A 22,312-nucleotide genomic window follows, 5' to 3' on the forward strand; every position below is an offset into this window, starting at 1 on the left:
GTATTTGTATTTAACCGTTTCGGTACGGGGGTTTCGGTTCGTTACAGGGGTGTACCGAACGAGTTTCTAAGCTAAAGTCTTAACAAGCTGCTTTGCTTCTTCTGGCTCTGTGTTACCACCCAGCATTGTCCAACCCACCCAACCATCTGATTGGTTACATACAAAGCGATAACAAGCTAATCAGCAGTGTGTATTCAGAGCGGTAACAGCCAATCAGCAGTGCGTATGAAGTCAATGCTTTAGCGTCGAGCAGATAGGTGTTTAGCAGCAAGGCAGCGTACTCTCCCCAAAAGCGTACTCTCCCCAAGTTATGAAAAAACCTCCCAGTCAACTACTATTAACATCACTATGAGCGCATTGACGTTCTAGAAACTTAAACTGCAGCTCAGCTCGCTTGCAGTCCTGGCTTGAGGTGAAGGCTAATTAGCTTTAAGCGTAACATTAGCTTAATGTTAGCTCATTTTGCTGTGTGTGTGTGTTTGTGTGTGTGTGTGTGTGTGTTAGGGGCAGCAAAGCCCTGTCTGTGTTATTTCACTTGAACTCCATGGTGTTCAGGGATGAATAGTCTCTCCTATTGCTATTGTACTATTTTTTCAGTTATAGTTACATTAATCATTAGTAATGTGGCAGCCTAATTTTGAATGGCAGGGTCCCTGCTATCTCATGTTAATAAAAATATAACATTTAAATAATACAAATCAACAACAGGTTTCACAAATGCTGTAATAAATTAAGCATGATGAGTTGACTTGAAACTGTTTAATGTTGCACTTTTTATATTTAGAAGAAAAGTTTTGTCATTTTATTTAATCTGAGCAACAATTTGAGGCAGTTTAATGTTGGGCAGAATTATTAGTGTTCGCAATGTTAAAAGGATAAAGCCATTGTTTACAAATTTGGTAAATAAATAACAAAAATATGTCTATTTTGTTGTTTTCATACTGTGCCTAAAATGAACTGAACAGTGACCTCTAAACCGAGGTACGTACCGAACTGAAATTTTTGTGTACCGTTACACCCCTATGTCTCACTTCTGGAAAAAAACCTACGCGTGTGCTGTCTGTACCTTATAATTAAGTATTTTAGTAAACAAGACCCCAAATGATTTTGTCTTCCGGTACACCCCTCCAGATCCAACCACAGGTTTTAGAGAAAGGAGGGGTGAGCAGAGCCCACGAAGGAGCCTCCTTATTGGCTTACGCCAATGTTTTCAGTAAAACACGGCTGCCGAACACCCACCTAGAAAGATCGCAATACCTGTGCTTGTTTAAAACACCCGAAAAGAGGAAAGTAGAGGAAGAAAAGATGCCAAAAACAAAAACAAAGAAGAGCCAAAATTCAAATAAATGTTGGTTTGACATCTCCAAGATGGAGGGCATTTCGGCCTTTGTGACCGTTGTGGAGCTTGTATGCAACCATCATCCGCCCACCGTTGAGGTCTTTCACGACGAGGGAGACGCACAGACTCCAACATCACTTCTTCACTGTGGGGAGCTGTATCCAAAAGCAAAGGAAACCTAGGACGACCGGAACCTCCTCACAGCTGCAGGAAGCTGCAGGAGTTCCGGTCTGTCGGAGGACCGCCTATGGTGCACTTGCTTATCTCTCAGTGTGTGCTCTCCTGGCCTTTTGTCTTCCCAGACTAAGAGTCTTACAGGATAAAGAATAATAGAGTTTGCCAATTATGTTATGCTACTACTTTATTAAATGTGTGATTGTTCGGTGCTGAAGTACCGTAACTCTGAAATGTAGGTTGGGTACTGACTGAATGGCCTTGAACATTTACTTGATATCTTTGTGCAGTGGCAGTATCATAACCCATGAGATTAATCTGAGGTGTGATTATTGCTAGTTGAAAACTTTACCCAATACCCCACTTTGATGACTTGAGACATAGTCAAATATGGCAATTTTTGATAGTCTCCATTGAGACTCAACTTACTGTTAACATCAAGATCTCATTAACGAAACAGTCTGCATGACAATTGCTGGTCTGTCAATGATACTACAGCCTATACTCTTCTCTTGAAGATGTTTTGATAGGAAACCTTACATAAGTCAACTGTATACAGCAGAATACAATGTGTTTCTAGTACAAGTTCAAACAAACCTTGGTCAACAAATAAATATGCTATTTCGAACAAGTCTTACAAGACAAGGAATAAAAGAGTTTGCCAACTACGTTATGCTAGTCCATTAATTCAATAAATGAATGTTCTGTGCTGAAGTTCCGTAACTGTGAAATGTAGGCTGGGTAATGACTGAATCGCCTTGAACATTTATTTGATATAATTGTGCATTGGCAGTATCTTAGCCCATGAGGTTAATTCGAGGTGTGATTATACTAGTGATGTGATTAGCATTTCTTTTGACTGTACTGAATCACTAGAATCAGTTCCTTAAATTGATTTGTTAGAAAAAAAATAAGTTCACCTATTGCCCCCCCCCCCCCCCCCCAAAAGGAGGGGGGGGCGTGCGTAGGACAGTACAGTGCAGACATTTGCGGGAGAAGCAGCAAATAGGATGAACGCGAGTCCCTACACAGGTCTGAGCATGCAGTATACTAGGGAGTGAGTGATTGACACAGCGCCACAGTCAGCACAGTTCAGTACGTGAACCTGAATCACTTCTGCAGCAGCAGTTCTGTGTACAGTTCGGCAAATCATGAGTCAGTCAGTAACAGCTTCCTCACCTGCAGATCTCGGTGTGTGTCAGTTCGCGAACGACACAAGCCCTCAGCACCCAATGTACGACGCGCACAGTGACTGAATGAGAGCCTCAATGTGACGTCATCCTTCGCGACACAGTCAGTTCTCTGTGTCAGCAGGTTCGCGAGTCCTGATTCTGAATGAGTGAGTGCAGCGCAAACCTAAATCACGTCCTCAGCGACAACCTGTCAGTTTTTGTAGGTTCCTGAAGCGAACCTGAATCACTCAGCTACAGTTCTGTGGGCCAGAGGGCGACAGACGTGAATTGCTCTCTGCCCTGACAGACTCCCTTTGACGTTCGCAAACAGACATTGCAGCTGTAGTAGAGATTCTTTTACTTTTAAAAACACTGTGTGTGCGTTTCCGGCCTCTCAGATAAACAAAGTGTGACTAAATGTATTGGTTTTTAAATATATTTTATTGCACTGAAATAAAAATAGGAAATAAATAAAAGTGGGAAATAAAAAAAATAGTAAAAGCCTACTAAAATCACTCGCGGCATTGGGGCAAGCAGAGCAGAGAGCGAGAGCGTTGTCGTTCACTGAGTGATTCATGTCGTGAACGAATTGTTTGCTCAGTCCCCCCCCCCCCCCCCATGATGAGTAGCTGGCTGTGTCGTTCGCCGACGTCGAGGGTTCAGTGAGTCACAGAATGCGCCAGTTCAACTCATACCGGCATAGTCGCGGCGGAGCTCAACTGAACTGAGAAAAGAACGAATCATTTCATGAAGTGATTCGGTTCAGTACGTTCATTTAGAAGATTCGTTCATTGGAACGAATCCTTTGCGAATGACACAACTCAAGATTATACCCAGTTGAAAACCTTACCCAATACCCTGCCTTGATGACTTCAAATACAGTTAGCTATGGCCATTTTTGATAGTCTTTGTTGAGACTCCTCTTTCTGTTGACTTCAAGATCTCGAAAACGAAAAATTCTGCATGACAGATGCTGGTCAGTCACTGAAACTACATCCTAAACTCTTAACTTGAAGATGTAGTGATAGGAAACCTTGCAAAACTCAACTGTACACAAAGAACAATAGAATGTGTTTCCAGTACAATTTCAAACAAACCTTAGTCAACAAATTAGTATGCTATTTCGAACAACAGTCTTCCAAGACCAAGAATAAAAGAGTTTGCCAACTATGTTATGCTAGTCCATTAATTTAATGAATGAGTGTTCCGTGCGGAAGTACCGTAACTGTAAAATGTAGGCTGGGCAATGACTGAATAGCCTTGAACATTTACTCTACATCTTTGTGCAGTGGCAGTATCATAGCCTATGAGGTTTCTCTGAGGCGTGATTAATGCTAATTGAAAACTTAACCCAATACCCAGCCTTGATGACTTGAAACATAATCAGCTATGGCAATTTATGGTAGTCTCCATTGAAACTCATCTTTTTGTTAACATCGAGATCTCATTAAAGAACAAGTCTGTAAAACAGGTGCTGGCCTGTCAATTAAACTACCTCCTAAACTCTTATCTTGAAAATGTTTTTTTATTGAAACCTTACATAACTCAACTGTACACAAAGCATAGTGGAATGTGTTTCTAGTACAAGTTCAAACAAATCTTGGTTAACAAATATGTTATTTCGAATAACAGTCTTACAAGACAAAGAATAAAAGAGTTTGCCAACTATGTTATGCTAGTCCAGTAATCTAATAGATAAATGTTATGTGCTAAATAGGGGTGTAACGGTACGTGTATTTGTATTGAACCATTTCGGTACGGGGGTGTACCGAACGAGTTTCCACACGGACATATTAAGTAGCGCAAACCATACTCAGCCGGATATTTGAGGCGTTTAAGAAACCCCGCCCAGACAGACCCGTTAAAGAAGAGGACGTATGGTCAGTCTATCCTCGCCCAATCGTTGCTAGCACCAGACATGTCCTCTTTTGCCAGCATGCTAGCAGCGACTGGGCTCTTCATTTTGAGTTACGGTTGCGTGGATTAACAATGTACGTTCAGGGTTAAGAAGGGGTTAAAAACAAAACAAATTGTGCACACAGCAGCAGCATTCGTGAGGGAGGGGCAGAGAGCGAGAGAGTTATGATTAACGCGCAGGCGTCTCCAGGCTCTGCTTTTTATCCATTGATAAAAACCCCATTCTAAAAATACTATTGAAATAAACAAAAACATAAGAAAAGTGAAATAAAAAAGCTTGAAGGTTAAATGTAATTTAGAAAAAGTTGCAATGTTGACTAATAAAACAAAGCTGTTTGTTTTTTTCTTTCTAACTGTCATTGCTCAAAACATAATATTGAATTAAAATCAATATTATTATAAATTATTGACCTATCCAAGGTTCTGATTACTTCACATCAAATATTCCACTAAGAAAAATATTTTTGGTGGAAGATTTTTTGTGTACCGTTACACCCCTAGTGCTGAAATACCGTAACTGTGAAATGTAGGTTGAGTAGTGACTGAGTGGCCTTGAAAATTCATTAGACATCTTTGTGCAGCGGCAGTGTTATAGCTCATGAGGTTTATCTGAGGTGTGATTATTGCTAATTGAAAACATTACCCAATACCCCGCCTTGATGACTTGAAACATCGTTAACTATGGCAATTTTTGACAGCTTCCGTTGAGACTAAGGGTGTAATGATACAAGAAAAATTGCTTCGGTATGTACCTTGGTTCCGAGGTATTGGTTCGGTTCATATTCAGTACAGTAAGAAAACAACAAAATATAAATTTATGGTTATTTATTCACCAAATTTACATACTCTTCCACCAAACTCTTTTTTCTTAGTGGAATATTTGATGTGAAGTAATCGGAACCTTGGATAGGTCAATAATTCATATTTACATTGATTTTGATTCAATATTATGTTTTGAGCAGTGACAGTTTGAAAGAAAAAAAAAACAGCTTTGTTCTGTTAGTCAACGTTGCAACTTTTTCTAAATTACATTTAGCCTTTAAGGTTTTTTATTTCACTTTTGTTTATGTTTTTGTTTATTTCAATAGTATTTTTAAAATGTGCCGTGGGCCTTTAAAACATTAGCTGTGGGCCGCAAATGGCTTCCGGGGCACACTTTTGACACCCCTCCTATAGATAAAAAAAAAAAAAAATCTGATAAATCTATGGGTAAAAAATTAAATCTGATAAATCTACGGGTAAAAAGCGGAGCCTGGCGACGCATGCACGTTTATCATAACTCTCTCGCTCTCCCTGTCTCTGCCCCTCCCTCACGAATGCTGCTGTGTGCACAATTTTTTTTGTTTTTAACATCTTAACAATGAACGTACATTGAAAATACACGCAACCCTAGCTTAAACTGCCGGACATTTGAGGCATTTAAGAAACTCCATCCAGACAGCCCCGCAAAAGAGTACAAGAGGAGGTTTGGTCAGTCTATTGTAGCCCGGTCGCTGCTAGCATGCCGTGTGTTGTGCCTCGGTGTGCATTGTTTACACAACGTGCGGTACGCTACATAATATATCGGTGTGGAAACTCGTTCGGTACACCTCCGAACCGAACTGAAACCCCCGTACCGAAACGGTTCAATACAAATACACGTACTGTTACACACCTAGTTGAAACTCATCTTTTTGTTAACATCAAGATCTCGTTAATGAAAAATTCTGCATGACATGTACTGGTCTGTCAATGATACTAGATCATAAACTCTTTCTTTGAAAATACTGTAGGACACCTTACATAACTTAAATGTACACAAAGCACATTGGAATGTATTTTTAGTACATGTTTAAACAAACAAACGGTCAAATGATGACAAATACGATATTTCACACAACAGTTTTACAAGACAATGAATAATATAGTTTGCCAACTATGTTATGCTCGTCCATTAATTTAATGATTGAATGTTCTGTGCTGAAGTACCGAAACTGTGACATGTAGGCTGGGCAATGACTCAATGGCCTTGAACATTTACTCGAAATCTTTGTTCAGTGGCAGTATCATAGCCCGTGAGTTTTATCCGAGGGGTGATTATCGCGAGTTGAAAACTTTACCTAATACCCTGTCTTGATGACTTGAAATATAGTCAGCTATGGCAATTTTTGATAGTCTACTTTGAGACTTCTCTATCTGTTAACTTCAAGATGTCATTAATGAAATTTTCTGCATGACAGGTGCTGGTCTGTCAATGAAACTACATCCTTAACTTCAAAATGTATCGATAGGAAACCTTGCATAACTCAACTGTACACAAAGAACAATATAATGTGTTTTTAGTACAAGTTCAAAAAAACATTGGTCAAATTATGAGAAATAAATATGCTATTTCACACAACAGTCTTACAGGATAAAGAATAATAGAGTTAGCCAATTATGTTATGCTACTACATTAATAAAATGTGTGATTGTTCGGTGCTGAAGTACCATAACTGTGAAATGTAGGTTGGGTAATGACTGAATGGCCTTGAACATTTGCTTGATATCTTTATTCAGCGGTGGTGTTGTAGATCATGATGTTTATCTGAGGTGTGATTTTTGCTAGTTGGAAACTTTACCCAATACCCTGCCTTGATGACTTAAATCAGTGGTTCTCAGCCTTTATTTCGGTGATGTAACCCCTGTGAACAAGTTTTTAATTCAAGTACCCCCTAATTAGAGCAAATCCTTTTTGCTTGAAAAAAAGAGATTAAAAAGTTAAATACAACACTATGTCATCAGTTTCTGATTTGTTAAATTGTATAACAAAATACTGCGCATTTGTAGAGGTCTTTATTGAACTATTTGGAAAAAAAGACATGAAAATAACTATCAACCAGTTGAAAAATAAACAAGTGATTCTATTATAAATAAAGATATCTACACAGAAGTAATCATCAACTTAAAGGGCCCTCTTTGGGGATTGTAATAGAGTTTCATCTGCTTTCATGAACTTAATTCTAAACATTTCTTCACAACATCAATATATATGGAACATGTCCCCAAAAATCTAGCTGTCAACACTGAATATTGCATTGTTGTATTTTTTTTTCACATTTTATGAACTTACATTCATATTTTGTTGAAGTATTATTCAATAAATATATTTTTTAAAGGATTTTTGAATTGTTGCTATTTTTAGAATATTTAAAAAATATTTCACGTGCCCCTTGGCATACCTTCAAGTACCACCAGGGGTACGTGTATCCCCATTTGAGAACCACTTACTTAAAGTATAGTTAACTATGGCCATTTTTGATAGTCTTTGTTGAGACTCATTGTTGACTTCAAGATCTCGTTAATGAAATATTCTGCATGACAGGTGCTGGTCAGTCAATGACGCTACATCCAAAACTCTTAACTTGAAGATGTATTGATAGGAAACCTTGCAAAACTCAACTGTACACAAAGAACAATAGAATGTGTTTCTAGTACAAGTTCAAGCAAACCTTGGTCAACAAATAAATATGCGATTTCGAACAACAGTATTCCAAGACAAAGAATTAAAGAATTTGCCACCTATGTTATGCTAGTCCATTAATTTAATGAATGAATGTTCTGTGCTGAAGTACCATAACTATAAATGTAGGCTGGGTAATGACTAAATGGGGTTGAACATTCACTGGACATTTTTGTGCAGTGGCAGTAACGTATCCCATGAGGTAAATCTGAAGTGTGATTATACCTTGCCTTAATGATTTGAAACATAGTCAGTTATGGCAGCTTTTGATATAGTCTCCATTAAGACTCATCTTTCTGTTAACATCAAGATGTCATTAATGAAAATGTCTGTGTGACAGGTGCAGATCTGTCAATGAAACTACATCCTTAACTTGAAATTGTATCGATAGGAAACCTTGCATAACTCAACTGTAAACAAAGAACAATAGAATGTGTTTCTAGTACAAGTTCAAACAAACGTTGGTCAAATTATAAGAAATAAATATACTATTTCCCACAACAGTCTTACGGGACAAAGAATAAAAGAGTTTGCCAGTTATGTTATGCGAGTACATTAATTAAATGTGTGACTATTTTGTGTTGAAGTACCATAACTCTGAAATGTAGGTTGGGTCATGACTGAATGGCCTTGAACATTTACTTGATATCTCTGTGCAGTGGCAGTATCATAACTCATGAGGCTTATCTGAGGAATGATTATTGCTAATTGAAAACTTTACCCAATACCTTGCCTTGATGACTTGAAATAGAGTCAGCTATGGCAGTTTTTGATAGTGTCCGTTGAGATTCCATCCATCCATTTTCTACGGTTTATTCCCTGTAGGTGTGCGGGGAGCGCTGGTGCCTATCTAAGCTGCAATCGGGCGGAATGCGATGTACACCCTGGACAAGTCGCCACCTAATCCATAGGGCCAACACAAACAGACAGACAACAATCACACTCACATTCACACACTAGGGCCAATTTAGTCCTGCCAATCAACCTATCCCCAGGTGCATGTCTTTGGAAGTGGGAGGAAGCCCACGCATTCACGGGGAGGACATGCAAACTCCACACAGAAAGATCCCGAGCCCAGGATTGAACCCTGATTACTCAGGACCTTCGTATTGTGAGGCAGACGCATTAACCCCTCTTCCACCGTGAAGCCTTCCATTGAGACTCATCTTTTTGTTAACAACAAGATCTCATTAACGAAAAAGTCTGCATGACAATTACTGGTCTGTCAATGATAAAACATCCTTTACTCTTTTCTTGAAGATGTATTGATAGGAAACCTTACATAAGTCAACTGTACACATAGCAGAATATAATGTGATTCTAGTATAAGTTCAAACAAACCTTGGTCAACTAATAAATATGCTATTTTGAACAAGTCTTACAAAACAAACAATAAAAGAGTTTTCCAACTACGTTATGTTTGTCCATGAATGAATGTTCTGTACTGAATAAGGGTGTGGGAAAAAATTGATTCGAATTTGAATCGCGATTCTCACGTTGTGCGATTTCGAATCGATTATCATTTTTAAAAAATCAATTTGAAAAAAAACGACCTTTTTTTTTTTTTTTTGTCAATCCAACAAAACAAAACACAACAATACCATAATAATGCAATCCAATTCCAAAACCAAACCTGATCCAGCAACATTTAGAACTGCAATAAACAGAGCAATTGAGAGGAGACACAAACACGACACAGAATTAACCAAAAGTAGTGAAACAAAAATGAATATTATCAACAACAGTATCAATATTAGTTATAATTTCAGCATAGCAGTGATTAAAAACCCCTCATTGACATTATCATTAGACATTTATAAAAAATAAAAAAAAAAGAACAATAGTGTCACAGTGGCTTACACTTGCATCGCATCTCATAAGTTTGACAACACACTGTGTCCAATATTTTCACAAGGATAAAATAAGTCATATTTTTGGTTTGTTTAATAGTTAAAACAAATGTACATTTTTGCAATCAGTTGATAAAACATTGTCCTTTACAATTATAAAAGCGTTTTACAAAAATGTACTACTCTGCTTGCATTTCAGTAGACTGGGGTAGATCCTGCTGAAATCCTATGTATTGAATGAATATAGAATCCTTTTAAATCGGGAAAAAATTGTTTTTGAATCGAGAATCGTGTTGAATTGAAAAAAAAACATGGATTTTGAATCGAATTGTGACCCCAAGGATCGATATTGAATCGAATCGTGGGTAGATATAAAATGTGAAAAACACCAGCATTTTTTGAATCAGGTGAAGGCTTTATCACCAAGCCCAAAGAAATTGCTAATTACTTAAACAATTATTTCATAAGTAAAGTTGATACTATAAGAAATGGCATACTGCCTGTAAATGGTATTCTATCTGAGTCACTTATTAAAAATGATATCATGCAGGACAAAGAATGTACATTTGAATTGTCAGTCACTAATGTATTGGAAATTGAGAATCTATTATTTGAAGTGAAATCTGACAAACCTTGTGGTCATGATAACCTAGATAGTAGACTTTTAAAGTTGTCAGCTGGAATAATAGCCAGTACGATATGCTATATTTTTAACTTAAGTTTTAAAGAAGGAATCTATCCTCAGGTATAGAAGGTTGCTAGAGTAACTCCTCTACCAAAAAATAGAAAAGAAGCATTCACTGGATCGAATAGTAGGCCTATTAGCATTTTACCAGTATTAGGAAAATTAATGGAAACAATTATCCATCCATCCATTTTCTACCGCTTATTCCCTTTCGGGGTCGCGGGGGGAAACAATTATATTTAAGCAAATTCAAAATTATTTCTCTATAAATAAGATTCATTTGTTCAACATGCTCATAAAAATGGCCATTAAACATGCACAGCTCTCACACAATTAACAGATTACTGGTTAAAACAAATTGAGAGTAAATTATTAGTTGGCACAGTGCTATTAGATTTTAGTGCAGCTTTTGATATTATTGACCACAAACTACTTCTTATAAAAATGTCTGCTTATGGTTTTAAACTCTCAGCGATTAACTGGATGAAAAGCTACCTAGTCAACAGACAGCAATGTGTCATTTTCAATGAAACCCTTTCAAATATTAAAACATTATATTGTGGTATTCCCTTTATTATACTCCATCCATCAATCCCTTGTGTTGTCACATATTGACTACCACCCAGCAATTAGGTCTAATGCATCTAAATAAGATCTAATTAAAATCCAACTTACCCAAAACAGAGCTGCCAGACTAGCTCTCCATTGCTCATTTAGGACCGGCATTGAGATCATGCATCATGAATTGTCATTGATGAAATTGGTGAAAGACTAGCATGTAGTTTGATTCTATTTTTAAAAAACATCTATACATACCATAAACCTTCATATCTGTATTCTCAGCTGTTGCTTGCCAGTGACAGTCACAACTACGGTACCAGGCTAGCCTTAAGAAGTGCTCTCACCCATCTTAATCCCAAAAGTGATGTTTTGAAAAAGGGCAATCACTTACTGGAACCGACTTCCACAATGTCTGCTATCAATCACCAGCATAGTGGGCTTTAAGAATAGACTAAGAAGAGAAGTATTGCGGAAAGAGATTATTCTAGATTGTACCTAATGTCATGACTGTTTTTATTGACTATTGAGTATTTTATTGATTATGGGATAAGCAGTAGAAAATGGATGGATGGTACTTTTTCGTCACTTATTGTTGGTCTTTGGTACACTAATGTGTATATTTTAGGCCATTGGTTCTTTGTTTTATTTTTGCAAAAATATATACGTATACATATTTATATATTGCTATTTTTTATCTTTGGTATGAAAATTATTATGTAACATAAGTTATTATTATTATTTTTTGGTTCTTTGTTGTTGTGACTTTTGTATTATGACATTTTATTATTGAATTATGTTGTACTGCATTTCAATCTTTTGTTTTGTGATTGTGTGATGTTTTTTGCCTGGACCCCAGGAAGAATAGTCTCCACTGCGGTGTAGACTAATGGGGATCCTTAATAAACTAAACTAAACCCAAAGATTCGCAGCCCTAGTACTGAAGTACTGTAACTGTGAAATGTAAGCTGGGTAATGACTGAATGGCCTTGAAAGTTGAGCAAATTATAAGGAAAAAAAATGCTATTTCACATAACAGTTCTACAGGCTAAAGAATAATAAAGTTTGCCAATTATGTTATGCTAGTACATTAGGTAAATGTGTGATTGTTCTGTGCTGACATACCGTAACTCTGAAATGTAGGTTGGTTAATGACTGAATGGCCTTGAACATGTACTTTATATCTTTGTGCAGTGGCAGTAACATAGTCCATGAGGTTTATCTGAGGCGTGATTATTGCAAGTTAAAAACTTTACCCAAACACTGCCTTGATGACATGAAATAGAGTCAGCTATGGCAATTTTTGATAGTCTCTATTGAGACTCATCTTTCTGTTACCATCAAGATCTCATTAACAAAAAAGTCTGCATGACATTTACTAGTCTGTCAATGATAATACATCCTTTACTCTATTATTGAAGATGTATTGATAGGAAACCTTACATAAGACAACTGTACGCATAGCAGTATACAACGTGTTTGTAGTTCAAATTCAAACAAACCTTGGTCAACAAATACATATGCTATTTCGAACAAGTCTTACAAAACAAAGAATAAAAGAGTTTGCCAACTACGTTATGCTAGTCCATTAATTTAATGAATGAATGTTCTGTGCTGAAGTACCATAACTGTGAAATGTAGGCTGAGTAGTGACTGAATGGCCTTGAACGATTATTAGATGTAATGGTGCATTGACAGTATTTTAGTTCATGAGGTTTGTTCGAAGCATGATTACAGCCCGTTGAAAACCTTATTCAATACCCTGCCTTGATGACTTAAATCAGGGGTTCTCAACCTTTATTTCAATGACGTAGCCTTTGTGAACATGATTTTAATTCAAGTAACCCCTAATCAGAGCAAAGAATTTTTGGTTGAAAAAAAGGGATACAAAAGTAAAATACAGCTCTATGTCATCAGTTTCTGATTTATTAAATTGTATAACAAAATATTGCTCATTTGTAGTGGTCTTTCTTGAACTAATTGGAAAAAAAGATATGATAATAACTAAAAACTAGTTGAAAAATAAACAAGTGATTCATTTGGCAGAAATACCAGACAATTCTACAAACTGTATGGCTGGCTCACATCGTGGTCACTCCGTGATCACGTACGACCGCCAGACACTTCTGGATGTGGACATATCGGGCCGTTTTGGACTGATAGACGCGTGCTTGCTAAACATGCTAACTAGCATGGGAATACGTCGGCGGCTAAATCCAGCGGCCTGTGAAGCAGGGGAGTCTAGTAGCAGCGGGGGCCGTCTACGGAGCAGACGCCAGCGGTGTGATCGGAAAAGCGGATGTCGAGCGAGGCTAAAAACAAAGCAGAAGGCTAAACCCCACAGAACACCACTTCCCTCCATCCTGAAGACGGATTTAAATGGAAAATGCGAGACTACTGGTCTGGGTAAGGAGTCAGTTAAATTAGAACACGTTTTTTCTGCTTTGAGTGTTTCAGAGTTGGACATGTGTTTTACCGAGGTGGCTAACTATGATGCGTGCAGTTTATCAAAGCAACAAACAAACAATCGGAAAATCCCCGTTACTGAGGTGGCTAACCATGATGCGTGCAGTTTATCAAAGCAACAAACAAACAATCGGAAAATCCCCGATACTGAGGTGGCTAACCATGATGCGTGCAGTTTATCAAAGCAACAATCAAACAATCGGAAAATTCCTGTCGTATCAATTCCTAGATATGGTCGTAACTATACTAAATGCACTGGGCATAATAAACACAACATTATTAATATTGCTACTACGGATAATTTGATCAAAAACTCCCTAAAACAGCCCACTACCTATAATATAGGTTTTTTAAACATAAGATCATTGTCTCCCAAAACGTTATTAGTTAATGATATTATCAGAGACAACAATCTTAACGTCATCGGTCTCAGCGAAACCTGGCTTAAACCAAACGACTTTTTTGCGCTAAATGAGGCATGTCCTCCTAACTTTACACATGCGCATATTGCCCGTCCGCTTAAAAGGGGTGGGGGGGTCGCACTAATATACAACGAAAACTTTAACCTTAGTCCTAACATAAATAATAAATATAAATCGTTTGAGGTGCTTACTATGAAGTCTGCCACACCGCTGCCTCTACACCTGGCTGTTATCTACCGCCCCCCAGGGCCCTATTCGGACTTTATCAATGAATTCTCAGAGTTCGTTGCTGATCTAGTGACACACGCCGATAATATAATCATAATGGGGGACTTTAATATCCATATGAATACCCCATCGGACCCACCGTGCGTAGCGCTCCAGACTGTAATTGATAGCTGTGGTCTCACACAAATAATAAATGAACCCACGCATCGCAACGGTAATACGATAGACCTAGTGCTTGTCAGGGGTATCACCGTCTCCAAAGTTACGATACTCCCGTATACTAAAGTATTGTCCGATCATTACCTTATAAAATTCGAGGTTCAGACGCATGTTCGTCAAACCAATAATAATAATAACTGCTATAGCAGCCGCAACATTAATACAGCCACAACGACAACTCTTGCTGACCTACTGCCCTCGGTAATGGCACCATTCCCAAAGTATGTGGGCTCTATTGATAACCTCACTAACAACTTTAACAACGCCCTGCGCGAAACCATAGATAACATAGCACCGCTAAAGTTAAAAAAGGCTCCAAAAAAGCGCACCCCGTGGTTTACAGAAAAAACTAGAGCTCAGAAATTATTATGTAGAAAGCTGGAACGCAAATGGCGCACGACTAAACTTGAGGTGCACCATCAAGCATGGAGTGATGGTTTAATAACTTATAAACGCATGCTTACCTTAGCTAAAGCTAAATATTACTCAAATCTCATCCACCGTAATAAAAACGATCCTAAATTTTTGTTTAGTACGTTAGCATCGCTAACCCAACAAGGGACCCCTTCCAGTAGCTCAACCCACTCAGCTGATGACTTTATGCAATTCTTTAGTAAGAAAATTGAAGTCATTAGAAAGGAGATTAAAGACAATGCGTCTCAGCTACAACGTGGTTCTATTAACACTGATACGATGGTATATACGGCGGATACTGCCCTCCAAAATAGTTTCTCTCGTTTTGAGGAAATAACATTAGAGGAATTGTTACAACGTGTAAATGGAATAAAACAGACAACATGCTTACTTGACCCTCTTCCTGGGAAACTGATCAAGGAGCTCTTTGTATTATTAGGTCCATCAGTGCTAAATATTATAAACTTATCACTCTCCTCAGGCACTGTTCCCCTAGCATTCAAAAAAGCGGTTATTCATCCTCTTCTTAAAAGACCTAACCTCGATCCTGACCTCATGGTAAACTACCGACCGGTGTCTCACCTTCCCTTTATTTCAAAAATCCTTGAAAAAATTGTTGCGGAGCAGTTAAATGAACACTTAGCGTCTAACAATCTATGTGAAACCTTTCAATCCGGTTTCAGGGCAAATCACTCAACGGAGACAGCCCTCGCAAAAATGACTAATGATCTACTGCTAACGATGGATTCTGATGCGTCATCTATGTTGCTGCTCCTCGATCTTAGCGCTGCTTTCGATACCGTCGATCATAATATTTTATTAGAACGTATCAAAACACGAATTGGTATGTCAGACTTAGCCCTGTCTTGGTTTAACTCTTATCTTACTGATAGGATGCAGTGTGTCTCCCATAACAATGTGACCTCGGACTACGTTAAGGTAACGTGTGGAGTTCCCCAGGGTTCGGTCCTTGGCCCTGCACTCTTCAGCATCTACATGCTGCCGCTAGGTGACATCATACGCAAATACGGTGTTAGCTTTCACTATTATGCTGATGACACCCAACTCTACATGCCCCTAAAGCTGACCAACACGCCGGATTGTAGTCAGGTGGAGGCGTGTCTTAATGAAATTAAACAATGGATGTCCGCTAACTTTTTGCAACTCAACGCCAAAAAAACGGAAATGCTGATTATCGGTCCTGCTAGACACCGAACTCTATTTAATAATACAACTCTAACATTTGACCACCAAACAATTAAACAAGGCGACACGGTAAAGAATCTGGGTATTATCTTCGACCCAACTCTCTCCTTTGAGGCACACATTAAAAGCGTTACTAAAACGGCCTTCTTTCATCTCCGTAATATCGCTAAAATTTGCTCCATTCTGTCCACTAAAGACGCTGAGATCATTATCCATGCGTTTGTTACGTCTCGCCTCGACTACTGTAACGTATTATTTTCGGGTCTCCCCATGTCTAGCATTAAAAGATTACAGTTGGTACAAAATGCGGCTGCTAGACTTTTGACAAGAACAAGAAAGTTTGATCACATTACGCCTGTACTGGCTCACCTGCACTGGCTTCCTGTGCACTTAAGATGTGACTTTAAGGTTTTACTACTTACGTATAAAATACTACACGGTCTAGCTCCATCCTATCTTGCCGATTGTATTGTACCATATGTCCCGGCAAGAAATCTGCGTTCAAAGGACTCCGGCTTGTTAGTGATTCCCAAAGCCAAAAAAAAGCCTGCGGGCTATAGAGCGTTTTCCGTTCGGGCTCCAGTACTCTGGAATGCCCTCCCGGTAACAGTTCGAGATGCCACCTCAGTAGAAGCATTTAACTCTCACCTTAAAACTCATTTGTATACTCTAGCATTTAAATAGACTCCCTTTTTAGACCAGTTGATCTGCCGTTTCTTTTCTTTTTCTTCTATGTCCCACTCTCCCTTGTGGAGGGGGTCCGGTCCGATCCGGTGGCCATGTACTGCTTGCCTCTGTATCGGCTGGGGACATCTCTGTGCTGCTGATCCGCCTCCGCTTGGGATGGTTTCCTGCTGGCTCCGCTGTGAACGGGACTCTCGCTGCTGTGTTGGATCCGCTTTGGACTGGACTCTCGCGACTGTGTTGGATCCATTGTGGATTGAACTTTCACAGTATCATGTTAGACCCGCTCGACATCCATTGCTTTCCTCCTCTCTAAGGTTCTCATAGTCATTATTGTCACCGACGTCCCACTGGGTCATTATTGTCACCGACGTCCCACTGGGTGTGAGTTTTCCTTGCCCTTATGTGGGCCTACCGAGGATGTCGTGGTGGTTTGTGCAGCCCTTTGAGACACTAGTATATATAAGTAAACATTGATTGATTGATTGATTGATTGATTGATTGATTCCTACACATAGAAGTAATCATCAACTTAAAGTGCCCTCTATGGGGATTGTAATAGAGATCCATCTGCATTCATGAACTTAATTCTAAAAATTTCTTCACAACATCAATATTTATGGAACATGTCCACAAAAATCGAGCTGTCAACACTGAATATTGCATTGTTGTATTTTTTTCCACAGTTTATGAACTTACATTCATATTTTGTTGAGGTATTATTCAATAAATAGATTTTTTTTAAAGCATTTTTAAATTGTTGCTATTTTTAGAATATTTAAAAAAAAATCTCATGTCCCCTTGGCATACCTTCAAGTACCACCAGGGGTACGCGTACCCCCATTTGAGAACCACTAACTTAAATTATAGTTAGCTATGGCCATTTTTGATAGTATTGTTGAGACTCATCTTTCTGTTGACTTCAAGATCTTGTTAATAAAAAAATTCTGCATGACAGGTGCTGGTCACTCAATGAAACTACATCCTAAACTCTTAACTTGAAGATGTATTGATAGGAAACCTTGCAAAACTCAACTGTACACAAAGAAATATAGAATGTGTTTCTAGTACAAGTTCAAACAAACCTTGGTCAACAAATAAATATGCTATTTCGAACAATAGTCTTCCAAGACACAAAATAAAAGTGTTTGCCAACTATGTTATGCTAGTCCATTAATTTAATGAATGAATGTCCTGTGCTGAAGTACCATATCTGTGAAATGTAGGCTGAGTAGTGACTGAATGGCCTTCAACGTACACTTGATGTCTTTGTGCAGTGACAGTATCATAGCTTATGAGAATTTTCTGGCGGGTGATTATTGCTATTTGAAAACTTTACCCAATACCCTGCTTTGATGGCTGGAAACATAGTGAGCTGTTGCAAATTATGGTAGTCTCCATTGAGATTCTACTATCTTTTAACTTCAAGATCTCCTTAATGAAAAATTCTTCCTGACAGGTGCTGGTGTATCAATGAAACTACATCTTTAACTTGAAAATGTATTGATGGGAAAGCTTGCATAACTTAACTGTACACAAAGAACAATGGAATGTATTTGTTGTACAAGTTCAAACAAATGTTGGTCAAATTATAAGAAATAAATATGCTATTTCACACAACAGTCTTACTGGATAAATAATAATAAAGTTTGCCAATTATGTTATATAAGCAAGTACATTAATTAAATGTGTGATTGTTCTGTGCTGAAGTACCGTAACTCTGAAATGTAAGTTGGGTAATGACTGAATGGCCTTGAACATTCATTTGACATTTATGAGCAGTGGCAGTATCATAACTCATGAGGTTAATCCGAGGTGTGAAAATTGCTAATTGAAAGCTTTACCCAATACCCTGCCTTGATGACTTGAAGCATAGTCAGATATGGCAATCTTCGGTAGTCTCTATTAAGACTCATCTTTCTGTTAACATCAAGATCTCAGTAATGAAAAAGTCAGCACGACAGGTGCTGGTCTGTCAATGAAACTACAACATAAACTTTTTTCTTGAAAATGTATCGATATGAAACCTTACATAACTCAACTGTATACAAACCATGATAGAATGTGTTTTTAGTATAAGTTCAAACAAACCTTGGTCAACAAATAAATATGCTATTTCGAACAACAGTTATAACTTCATCAGTCTTCCAAAACAAAGAATAAAAAAGTTTGCCAACTATGTTATGGTAGTCCATTAATTTAATGAATTAATGTTTTGTGCTGAAGTACCGTAACTGTGAAATGTAGGCTGAGTAGTCACTGAATGGCCTTGAACGTTCCCATGACATCTATGTGCAGTGGCAGTATCATAACCTATGAGGTATACCCGGGGCGTTATTATTGCTAATGGAAAACTTTACCCAACACCCTGCCTTGTTGACTTGAAACTTTGTCAGATATGGCAATTTTTGATAGCATCCGTTTAGACTCGGGGTGTAACGATACGCAAAAATTTCGGTTGGTTCAACCTCGGTTCAGAGGTCACGGTTCGGTGCATTTTCGGTACGGTAAGAAAACAAGGAAAAATAATTTTTTGGGTTATTTGTTTACCAAATTTGCAAAATTTTCACCAAAAATATTTTTCTTTTTGGAATATTTGATGTGAAGTAATCAGAACTTTGGATAGGTCAATAAATCATAATAACATTGATTTTGATTCAAAATTATGTTTTGAGCAATGACAGTTGGAGAGCCAAAAAACAGCTTGGTAATGACTGAATGGCCTTTAACATTTTACAGCTTTTTTCAGTGGCGGTATCTTCGCCCATGAGTTTTATCCGAGGCCTGATTATTGCTAATTGAAAGCTTTACCCAATAGCATGCCTTGATGACTTGAAATAGCAACTATGGCAATTTTTGATTGAGACTCATCTTTCTGTTAACATCAAGGTCTCATTAATGAAAAAGTCTGCATGACAATTGCTCCTCTGATACGAGGTACGTACCGAACCGAATTTTTTGTGTACCGTTACACCCTTAATCTCAACGGAAGCTATCAAAAATTGCTATAGCTGATTAGGAACAATCACACATTTAATTAATGTACTTGCATAACATAATTGGCAAACTATTATTATTTATCCTGTAAGACTGTTGTGTGAAATAGCATATTTATTTCTTATAATTTGACCAACGTTTGTTTTAATTTGTACTACAAACACACTCTATTGTTCTTTGTGTACAGTTAAGTTATGCAAGGTGTCCCATCAATACATCTTGAAGTTAAGGATGTAGTTTCATTGACAGACCAGCCACATGTCATGCAGACTTTTTAATAATGAGATCTTGAGATTAACAGATAAATGAGTCTCAACGGAGACTACCAAAAATTGCCACAGCTAACTATTTTTCAAGTCATCAAAGCAGATATTCGGTAAAGTTCTCAATTAGCATTAATCACGCATCGGATAAGCCTCACGGGCTATAATACTGCCACTGCACAAAGATGTCAAGTAAATCTTCAAGGCCATTCAGTCACTACTCAGCCTACATATCACAGTTACGGTACTTCATAACAGAACATTCATTCATTAAATTAATGGATTAGCATAACATAGTCGGCAAACTCTTTTATTCTTTGTATTGTAAGACTGTTGTTTGAAATAGCATATTTATTTGTTGACCAAGGTCTGTTTGAACTTGTACTAGAAACACATTCCATTATGCTTTCTGTACAGTTGAGTTATGTAAGGTTTCCCATCGTTACATTTTCAAGTAAATAAATTAGGATGTAGTGTCAGGCTATATAAGTAAACATTGATTGATTGATTGATTAACAGACCAGCACCTATCATGCAGAGTTTGTCATTAACGAGATCTTGACGTCAACAGAAAGATTAGTCTCAACGGAGATTACCAAAAATTGTCATAGCTGACTATGTTACAAGTCATCAAGGCGGGGTATTGGGTATAGCTCCCAAATAGCAATCATCACGCCTCAGATAAACCTCCTGGGCTATGATACTGCCACTACACACAGTCATCAAGTAACTGTTCAAGGCCATTTAGTCACTACTCAGCCTACATATCACAGTTACGTTACTTCAGCACAGAACATTCATTCATTAAATTAATGGACTAGCATAACATAGTTGGAAAACTCTTTTATTCTTTGTTTTGGAAGACTGTTGTTCGAAATAGCATATTTATTTGTTGACCAAGGTTTGTTTGGACTTGTACTAGAAACACATTCTATTGTTCTTTGTGTACAGTTGAGTTTTGCAAGGTTTCCTATCAATACATCTTCAAGTTAAGAGCTTAGGATGTAGTTTCAGTGACTGACCAGCACCTGTAATGCAGAATTTTTTATTAACGAGATCTTGAAGTCATCAGAAAGATGAGTCTCAACAAAGTCTAGCTATCTAGAATTTAAGTTATCAAGGCAGGGTATTGGGTAAGGTTTTCAACTGGGTATAATCACACCTCAACTGTTCCTCATGGTCTAAGACACTGCCAATACATTTAGATGTCAACTTCAAGGCCATTTAGTCATTACCCAGCCTACATTTTACAGATATGGTACTATAGCACGGAACATTCATTCATTAAATTAATGGACTAGCATAACATAGTTGGCAAACTCTTTTATTCTTTGTCTTGTAAGACTGTTGTTTGAAATAGCATATTTATTTGTTGAACAAGGTTTGTTTGAACTTGTACTAGAAACACATTCCATTATGCTTTGTGTACAGTTGAGTTATGTAAGGTTTCCCATCGTTACATTTTCAAGTAAATAAATTAGGATGTAGTGTCATTGACAAACCGGCACCTGTCATGCAGGGTTTGTCATTAAGGAGATCTTGACGTTAGGAGAACAATGAGTCTCAATGGAGACTACCAAAAATTGCCATAGCTGACTATGATTCAAGTCATCAAGGCGGGGTATTGGGTAAAGTTTTCAATTAGCAATAATCACGCCTCGGTTAAACCTCATGGGCTATGATACTGCCACTGCACAAAGATGTCTAATTAACGTTCAAGGCCATTCAGTCACTACTCAGCCTACATATCACAGTAACGGTACTTCATAACAGAACATTCATTCATTAAATTAATGGACTAGCATAACATAGTTGGTAAACTCTTGTATTCTTTGTCTTGGAAGACTGTTGTTCGAAATCGCACATTTATTTGTTCACCAAGGTTTGTTTGTACTTGTGCTAGAAACACATTCTATGTGAGAATAGAATACAATAGAATAGAATATAATAGAATAGAATAGAATAGAATAGACTTTGTCATTATATTTGTATATAATGAGATTAAAGACACCAACTTAAGGTGGGGTTGTGGGGACAAATATGGGGTAAAATAAATAACACAATTTAACTAACTGTTCTTTGTGTACAGTTGAGTTATGTAAGGTTTCCTATTGTTACATTTTCAAGTAAATAAATTAGGATGTAGTTTCATTGACTGACCAGCACCTGTCATGCAGAACTTTTTATTAACAGGATCTTGAAGTCAATAGAGAGAAGAGTCTCATTAAAGACTATCA

The 22,312-nt window shown here is 37.7% G+C and overlaps 11 non-coding genes and 2 pseudogenes across 11 annotated transcripts; 10 read left to right on the top strand and 3 right to left on the bottom strand.

Annotated features, from left to right (window-relative positions):
• The first annotated feature begins 1,791 nt into the window (after nt 1-1,791).
• LOC133563937 (U4 spliceosomal RNA) lies at nt 1,792-1,932 on the top strand. Its single transcript, XR_009809207.1, has one exon. It is a non-coding gene; the product is annotated as a U4 spliceosomal RNA (small nuclear RNA).
• Nucleotides 1,933-3,962: 2,030 nt separating this feature from the next.
• On the top strand, nt 3,963-4,103 carry LOC133563862 (U4 spliceosomal RNA). The gene has a single exon (XR_009809145.1). It is a non-coding gene; the product is annotated as a U4 spliceosomal RNA (small nuclear RNA).
• Nucleotides 4,104-5,171: 1,068 nt separating this feature from the next.
• Nucleotides 5,172-5,312, top strand: LOC133563875 (U4 spliceosomal RNA). The gene has a single exon (XR_009809157.1). It is a non-coding gene; the product is annotated as a U4 spliceosomal RNA (small nuclear RNA).
• Nucleotides 5,313-6,627: 1,315 nt separating this feature from the next.
• Nucleotides 6,628-6,768, top strand: LOC133563880 (U4 spliceosomal RNA). Its single transcript, XR_009809160.1, has one exon. It is a non-coding gene; the product is annotated as a U4 spliceosomal RNA (small nuclear RNA).
• Nucleotides 6,769-8,730: 1,962 nt separating this feature from the next.
• Nucleotides 8,731-8,871, top strand: LOC133563873 (U4 spliceosomal RNA). The gene has a single exon (XR_009809155.1). It is a non-coding gene; the product is annotated as a U4 spliceosomal RNA (small nuclear RNA).
• A 3,487-nt stretch (nt 8,872-12,358) lies between these two features.
• LOC133563859 (U4 spliceosomal RNA) lies at nt 12,359-12,498 on the top strand. Its single transcript, XR_009809143.1, has one exon. It is a non-coding gene; the product is annotated as a U4 spliceosomal RNA (small nuclear RNA).
• A 5,582-nt stretch (nt 12,499-18,080) lies between these two features.
• Nucleotides 18,081-18,221, top strand: LOC133563899 (U4 spliceosomal RNA). The gene has a single exon (XR_009809175.1). It is a non-coding gene; the product is annotated as a U4 spliceosomal RNA (small nuclear RNA).
• Nucleotides 18,222-18,585: 364 nt separating this feature from the next.
• LOC133563884 (U4 spliceosomal RNA) lies at nt 18,586-18,726 on the top strand. Its single transcript, XR_009809163.1, has one exon. It is a non-coding gene; the product is annotated as a U4 spliceosomal RNA (small nuclear RNA).
• Nucleotides 18,727-19,101: 375 nt separating this feature from the next.
• LOC133563891 (U4 spliceosomal RNA) lies at nt 19,102-19,251 on the top strand (annotated as a pseudogene).
• A 301-nt stretch (nt 19,252-19,552) lies between these two features.
• Nucleotides 19,553-19,708, top strand: LOC133563896 (U4 spliceosomal RNA; annotated as a pseudogene).
• Nucleotides 19,709-20,122: 414 nt separating this feature from the next.
• Nucleotides 20,123-20,262, bottom strand: LOC133563872 (U4 spliceosomal RNA). Its single transcript, XR_009809154.1, has one exon. It is a non-coding gene; the product is annotated as a U4 spliceosomal RNA (small nuclear RNA).
• A 393-nt stretch (nt 20,263-20,655) lies between these two features.
• Nucleotides 20,656-20,796, bottom strand: LOC133563885 (U4 spliceosomal RNA). Its single transcript, XR_009809164.1, has one exon. It is a non-coding gene; the product is annotated as a U4 spliceosomal RNA (small nuclear RNA).
• An 840-nt stretch (nt 20,797-21,636) lies between these two features.
• Nucleotides 21,637-21,777, bottom strand: LOC133563921 (U4 spliceosomal RNA). The gene has a single exon (XR_009809193.1). It is a non-coding gene; the product is annotated as a U4 spliceosomal RNA (small nuclear RNA).
• Nucleotides 21,778-22,312: the final 535 nt, after the last annotated feature.

Source organism: Nerophis ophidion, linkage group LG12 (genome assembly GCF_033978795.1).
Source record: "Nerophis ophidion isolate RoL-2023_Sa linkage group LG12, RoL_Noph_v1.0, whole genome shotgun sequence".
Classification (NCBI taxonomy): domain Eukaryota; kingdom Metazoa; phylum Chordata; class Actinopteri; order Syngnathiformes; family Syngnathidae; genus Nerophis; species Nerophis ophidion.